Source organism: Peromyscus maniculatus, chromosome 8 (genome assembly GCF_049852395.1).
Source record: "Peromyscus maniculatus bairdii isolate BWxNUB_F1_BW_parent chromosome 8, HU_Pman_BW_mat_3.1, whole genome shotgun sequence".
In the NCBI taxonomy this organism is placed as follows: Eukaryota; Metazoa; Chordata; class Mammalia; order Rodentia; family Cricetidae; genus Peromyscus; species Peromyscus maniculatus.
In genome coordinates this window covers 13,203,437-13,211,311 of record NC_134859.1, presented here as the reverse complement: position 1 = coordinate 13,211,311, position 7,875 = coordinate 13,203,437, and positions in this window count along the sequence as shown.

Sequence of the window (7,875 nt, the reverse complement as noted above, 5' to 3'; positions counted from 1 at the left end):
CCTAGGCAGGAGCAGTTACGGCTGTTTCCCGGGAGCGCAGCTTATGGCTTCAGCCAGGCCTTGTGGTCTGGTCAATAAAACCAGCCTGATTCCTGCGCCTCCGCGTGTGACCCTTTCTCTGCGTTGTGTGTACTTTGCGTCTAGCTTCAGGGCGTACATAGCCGCGCGCCCACGCCCTGGCAAATGTCAAGAACCCCCTCCCTGACTAGACCAGCTCATCAATCAGTCCTCAGGGGCACAGTCCGGGGAGAGTAAGGCTGAGATGCTTCCGGTCCTTGGGTTGCTTCCTCCATAGTGATTCCCTTCCCTGTTTATGGGTGCATACGTCAGTTCAGGGTCCAGAATGTGGTGACCCATCCTACAGACTCCTACAGGGATCAGGGCAAGACACCTGGCGGGGGTGGGGGTGGGGGTGGGGGTGGGGGTGGTCCCGCCAGTTCGCTGAAGCATACAGGAGGGGGAACCTAATGAGTGGAGTCTCCCGGTGGCCCTCACTCTGCCCTCTGTCCAGACTGAGGAGACTTCTCTGCACTGTGAGCTTTGCCTCTCCCCCGGGCAACCCACCAGGACTTTTGCCCCCTTTCCTGGCATTAGTTTTAAGCCTGAATTTTCTCCAGCCCTTTCGTCCTTTCAGCACCTGGAGGGAAGGCAGATGTCAGCTTTCTTTATCGTTAGGCTCCCACGCTAGGAAGGAAGCCCCGCAGCCCTTAGGTCTCACGTCTCATCCTCCTCTGCATTTCCAGTCATTTGCTCTGGTCCCACACAAACACACTTTGCTAAACTGTGCATTGCCACAGGCCTATAATCCTAGCACTTCGCAGCCTGAGGCAGGAGGATTGCTGTAAGTTTGAGCAATCCCGAGTTACATAGTAATTTCCAGGCTAGCTGGGAACAAAACACGCGCGTGCGCGCGCGCACACACACACCACAAACACATGCGCACACACGCACACACACACACACACACACACACACACACACACACACGCACCCACATACATCTTCGGCTTCACACACTGTTTGCTGCCTCTTCAAACTCTTCAATCTGTCTTTCCTCAGATCTGAGTGTTGGGATTGCCCGTGTGACGGCAAACCTCCCTGTCACCTGCTGTTAGAACCCTCCTATATATGTGTTGCAGGATCCTCCCGCGGTCTACTTAGCAAAGGCTAAGAGCGGGAAATCTTGCCTGCGCCCACTCCGGCCATGCCTTCTGACCGGCTGGGTACAGCCTCTTCCCAACTTGGCCCCTAGATGGCAGCACTCCTCACCTTTAAAAGGTTAAAAAAATCATGTGCATGAGTGCTCTGCCTGCGTGTATGCAAGCACACAGCGTGCAGGTAGCGCTCCTGGGTGACAGAAGTGGGCTTTGGATCTCCTGGAACTGGAGACACAGGTGATGTGAGCCACGGGATGTGGTGCTGGGAATTGAACTCAGGTTCATTCTCCCTCCCTCCCTCCTTCCCCCCCCTCCCTTCCTCCATCCCTCCCTCTCTCCCTCTCTCCCTCCCTCCCTCCCTCCCTCCCTCCCTCCCTCCCTCTCTCTTCCCCCCTCTTACTTTCCTGGAGCTGAGGACAGAACCCAGAGCCTTGTGCTTGCTAGGCAAGCACTCTAACACTGAGCTAAACCCCCAACCTCTATTTTATTTCTTTATTTTTGTTCTTGTGTTTCTTTCTCGTGTGTGCACACACCTCTGGAGGGCAGAAGACCACATGCTAAAATTGATTCTCTCCTTCTACTGTGCGGGTCCCAGGGAACAAATTTAGGTCATCAGACTGGGCACCCACTGAGGTATATCACCAGTTCTTTGAATGTTTTTTGACATGTATTCTATCCATTCATTTATTTGTGTGGCTGTACATCTTCCAAGGCCCGTGTGTAGCAGTCAGAGGACAACTTGCAGGAGACGATTCCCTTTTTCTTCCATGTAAATCCCAAGGGTCAAACTCAGGTTATCAGGTTTGGTAGCAACTGCCTTTTTCCTGGCCCAGGATTACTGCTTTATCCTAATTCTTATGGAGCCCTAAATTCATTTACCTTGGTATCCAGTTCTCCAGGAGAACTGGAAGTTACCAACTCCTAAGTAAAACTACTTTTCTTTTCTTGAGACAGGGTTTCTCTGTGTAGCCTTGACTGTCCTGGAATTCACTCTATAGACCAGGCTGGCCTCGAACTTACAGAGATCTTCCTGTCTCTGCCTCCTGAATGCTGGGACTAAAGGTGTGCACCATCACATCTGACCTAGTTTCCCCTATTTTTGACTGTGATCCTCAACAAATTTAACCTTCATCAGTGACCCAACCTTGTCATCCCTGGATACACAATGCTCCACGGGCTTTCTACTGCCCATGGGATAAGCTTAATGCCCTCATGCCGTATACTCAGCTACACTTATTTCCTGTCCTCCTTAACGCCTACTGAAGCTTGTAAGATCCATGAGCAGATTCCAGAGCAGCCTCGGGTGTACACTACACAAGACTCTTCAGGGCTTCAGGCTTCTTTGGTGGCTTCTCCAGCTCTGGGCCTCGCATGCTTAGGCCAAGGTACACAAACCTCTGTTTCCTTGGGTCTGAGCAATGTTTACTCAGTGCTTGCCAGTACTGGTGCCGAACGCCAAGTAGTTAGCAAATGTTTGGTCACAAGGGCTGGGGCACTTGGTTAGGTTACCTAGAGCTATCCCATTCTAGAAAGTAGGTGCCAGGTCCAGGGTGAAGGGCAAAGCTAGCTGATGCCTATTAGAGGCCTGGCTTCTCCGCCTGTTACTCTCCAAGGCTCGCGTTCCTATGCTTGGATGGTGTAACCAGACCCAGGGCCTCAACCAAATTCCAACTCCGCAGAATTGGAATTGGTCTAAATCAGGGAAGTGAGGGCTGAGGTGGGCTTTTCTGCCTCCTCACCCCCTGCCTGCCCCCTGCCCGCCCCCACCCGACCCCGTTCTTCCCGGCGATGGCGCAATCGCTTTCATTTCCACCAGGTGGCGCTAAGCAGCTGCTGTTGGCGGTCCACAGCCGAGGAAGGGCGCAAGCGGGGAAGGGGGCGGGGCGAGGTCTCGGAATCCTTGAAGGTGGCCAATTTCCTGTCCTTCTTTCCCACTCTTTCTCTTCTGCCCTGTCTCGTTTTCTCTGGATTTCTGTTCTTTCTCCTTTCGTTACGCTGATCTCGCGTGCTCCAATTTGGAGTTCCAAAGAGAGGCGCCATGTAGTCTAAGGGAGAAGGCCTTAGCGAGACCTGGTAGATGCGTGCAGGGCCATTACTGCCCATTAGGGTAGGAGAGCTTTGCCAGGACGATCCCAGCCTCTTCCCAGTGTCAGGATAATGGCTCCTCCCCAGGGACAGCATTTCTCAGGCCACGCCCACATTCAGCTTCGGCTCTTTCAAGAGAGATGCATATACATTTTTCAATGTTTGGTGAAAAACCCTTTGTCCCACCAGGGTTGTAGGGCAGCCCAGTCTAGGTTACTCTTAGATAATCCAAAAGAGGAGAGAGTTGAGAGGTCGGATATGCCAGCTCTTTGTCACACAGGTGACCTACTTGGATAGTAAGCTGTAGGATAGGGTGTAGCCGAGTGGGTGACATTCCTCAAAGCTTCTGATGACCTTCTTGGAAGGGCTCGGTCTCTCCATCCTTAAGGGATGAAAAATGCCGGGCAGTGGTGGTGCACACCTTTAATCCCAGCACTCTGGAGGCTGAGTGAGTTCGAGGCCAGCTTGGTCTACAGAGCGAGGTCCAGGACAACCAAGACGACACAGGAAAACCCTGTCTAGAAAAAACAAAAAACTAGAAAAATAAAGTCTGCTGGACTCTTATGGCTTCCTTGGTCACCGTCGTATCCCATTCTCTGAGGCCCTAACACCATGACCAGATAGACCTTGTTGGTCTGTTTCTACTGGCTACTCTACCTGCCACTCAGGTCTGGGGGTGTCCTCTCTGCCTAAAGCCTCTGGGAGGATTAGAGAAGCAGATCTGGGAGGAGTGATCTTAGAGACTTGGATCACTCCCACCTCCACCACACCAGGCCTCCACTCTTCCAATATGCCTGACACTCATTCCTGCTCTCCCTTGAAAAATAGTTCCCCTTGCTCTGTCCTGGCTATTTTCATTTTGAGACAGTGTCTCCTATGTAGTCCTGACTGGCCTGGAACTCACAGAGATCCACCTGCCTCTGCTTCCCTAGCGCTGGGATTAAAGGCATGCGCCACTACACCTGGTTCTATTTTGTTGTTTAAATAGGCGTTTTCTTGTCCAGTTTGATTTGTGGGGTACGTGTATTTATGCATTTGTGTCTGTGGGGGGGGTGCAAAGGCCAGAGAGGGCGTTGAATTCCCCTAGAGCTAGAGTTACAGCCATGGAGGTGCTGGGAACCAACTCCAGGCCCTCTGCAGCAACAGCAGTCTTAAACACTGAGCCACCTCTTCAGCCCCTGTTTTACTTTTTTTCTTGAGTCAGATTCTCATGTAGCCCAGGCTGTCCTCAAAGTCACTATGTAGTTGAAGATGATCTTGAACTTCTCATCCTCCTGACTTTACCTCCCAAGTGTTCAGATTACAACAAGCACATATGACAGGTTTATGGAGTGGTAGAGATCCAACTCAGGGCTTCCTGCATGCTAAGCAAACACTCTTCTAGCCGAGCTACACTCTCAACCGTGTGTGTGTGTGTGTGTGTGTGTGTGTGTGTGTGTGTGTGTGTGTGTGAGTTTAGGTCTATCTATCTCTCTCTCTCTCTCTCTCTCTCTCTCTCTATCTATCTATCTATCTACCTATTATGTATGTATACAGTGATTTGCCTGTATGTTCGCCTGCATGCCAGAAGAGGGCGCCAGATCTCATTACAGATGGTTGTGAGCCACCATGTGGTTGCTGGGAATTAAACTCACTCAGGACCTCTGTAAGAACAGCCAGTGCTCAACCCTGTGTTTAAGTTTTTGAGACAGGGTCTTCCTGTAGCTTAGTCTGACCTTGTCTAACCCATGACAACCCTACCTCAGTATCTCAGCTTCCATTAGTCTGGTTTTAAAGTCTTTAAGCCCCGAGGTGGTGGCACACGCCTTTAATCCCAGCACTCGGGAGGCAGAGGCAGGCGAAACTTTGTGAGTTTGAGTCCAGCCTGCTCTACAAAGTGAGATCCAGGACAGGCTCCAAAGTTACACAAAGAAACCCTGTCTTGAAAAAACAAAACAAAACAAAAAAGACAGAAAAAAAAAAGTCTTTAAAAAAATTTTTAAAGAATTATTTCTTTTCATGTGTATGAGTGTTTGGCCTGCATACATATATGTGCTCCACTTGCATGCCTGGTGCCAGGAGGGTGGGTGTGGGACCCCCTAGAACTGGAATTATGAATGGTTGTGAGTTGACATGTGAGTCCTGGAAGTCAAACCCAGGTTCCTTGCAAGATCCATAAATGTTCTTTAACTGCTGAGACATCTTTTTAACCCTAAAGTCCCATTTCTCTTAAATGATGGCTTTCAAAACATTTTGTTTGTTTACTTTTTAAAAAGATTTATTTGTTGTGAGGTGTTGGTGGCTCATATCTTTAATCCTAGCACTCAGGAGGCAGAGACAGGTGGATCTCTGTGAGTTCCAGGTCAGTCTGGTCTACAGAGCTAGTTCCAGACATCTAGGGCTACACAGAGAAACACTGTCTCAAAAAAACAAAATATATATAATTTGTTGCCAGGTGTTGGTGGCACACATCTTTTTTTCCCCCCAAGACAAGATTTCTCTGTGTAGCCCTGGCTGTCCTAGAACTTGTTCTGTAGACCAGACTGGCCTTGAACTCACAGCGATCTGACTTTCTCTACCTCCCAAATGCTGGGATTAAAGGTGTGTGCCGGAGCTGGACCTGATGGCACATACCTTTAATCCCAGCACATGCGAGGTAGAGGAAGTCGGATCTCTGTGAGTTCAAGGCCAGCCTGGTCTACAGAACAAGTTCTAGGACAGCCAGGGCTACACAGAGAAACCCTGTGTGTGGGGGATTTATTTGTTTATGTATTTGATGTATATAGGGCTTTGTCTGCACACCAGAGGAGGGCACTGGATCCCATTATAGATGGTTGTAAACTGCCATGTTGGGTACTGGAATCAAACCCTGGTCCTCTCAAAGACTGAGGCATCTCGCCAGCCACATCCTTTGTTCTTGTTCTTGACACATGATATCCAGGCTGGCTATAGACTTGTCATCCTCTTGCCTCAGCCTCCTGAGTGGTGGAATTACAGAGGCGCTGCCTCTGGCCGCCTCTTCCCTTGTTGCCCCCACTGCTGGCCCAGGCTTCCTCGGTGGCTCAAGCCAACGCCAAAGATGCTGCCTGGTCACTGTCACCTTCCTTGGTACTTTTCAGCCTTTTGCTTTGGGAACGCCTTTGCTACTACTCTGACGGCAGTGCCGTGGCATCCTGGTTCCCGGCCCCTCTGTGACCACATGTTCCTGGTCTGGTTTTATTCTCATCCCATTTTTATTCATGGGCCGAGTCCTTGGTGGCAGAGAGCCAGTGAGGGCCCAAGGTTGAGGTGAGAAGTCCCCGACCTTCCTCAACTCCTGGCCTGGACAGTTCCGATCTTGCCAACCTCTTCAGTGTGACCACAAAGCTGCAGTCAGTAAGTCTGGGTGATCCTGGTTGTTGGGAGACAACTTCCAAGTTCCACACAGGTGGGGTATACAGTGAGCACACTGCTTATACACATTATCTAACAATCTCCATGGGTAGCAGATGGGCCCAGAGAGACCACTCCTAAAGCAGACAGGCAAACTCTGGATAGACAGGCAGACAGATGGAGATAGCCAGCCGGGCCAGAGCCTATGGCAGCATCAGCTGGAATCTGCAGAGAGGCTTGGGGGCAGGGACCAATGGAGCATCCTCAGCCTAAGTGCCTTTCAGGGGCAGCCACTAGGGTGTGGGTACCCAAGGGGCTACGATGCTGCCTAGGATGCTGCTCAGAGGCGGGTCCTGGTGCTTGGGTGGAGGAGAGCCCCAGCTAAGGGCTCTGGAGCGAGGAGAGGGACAGGAGAACACTGAGCTAGGGCTGCATCTCCTATCCACATGGGGAATTGTCTGCACTGGCTATTCCTGACCCAGGGGGACCAGGTAAGTGAGGGGCAGTGGGTGGGGAGACCCAGACTGGATCCCAGCTGCCTTAGGTAAGGGAGGAGATACTTCAAGGTCAAAGTGCCGTCTCACAATACTGGGCCCCAGCAGAGGTGCAGGACCTCCCTTCTCCAGGCCTCAGTTTCCTGGTCTGTAAAATGGCCTGTTTCCTCTAGGGTTGTTCTAGGGAATGCGGAAGTGATTCTCTGAGGGACTATTGTCCCACCGGGGTAGGTGAGAACTTTCACAATTGTGAAAGTGAGAGTGTATGGGGACAGGGGACGGGGGATTTACAGGGGCTTAATATGGGACAGCTGCTCACCACCTAGAGCTCAGAGGCCGAAGTCCGGCCTCAACACAGTTCATGCCAGGGCAAGAGGAAGGCAGCGAATACCCTCCCATCTCTGCCAGATAAACTCATGTCCCCGAAAAGCAGGGTATATGGGGACAGGATGTTTAGTGGACAAACACTTCCTGGGAAGGGGAAGGGGTCACCTAGTCACTGGCTCTAAGGACCTAGGTTACTGTCATGTCTCTTTAAATTCGTATTTTTGCCTGTTGCACTCTGGGTTGGACCAGAACAACTTCGGGGATCTAGATTCAGAGGGCAAAGTAGGAGCAGGCAGAGCAGGTCCGGTGGTAGAGGGTGCATTCTGTGGAAGGAGCGCAGCGGCCCCTGCTCTTCCCCTCTGGTCTCTGTGCAGGGTGTCTCACACTGGATCCTTTCTCTAAGCCCCCCATTACAGAAACCTCTTGAGTGTAGGGTATGCAGGTGTCTAAAAGAGTGGTTC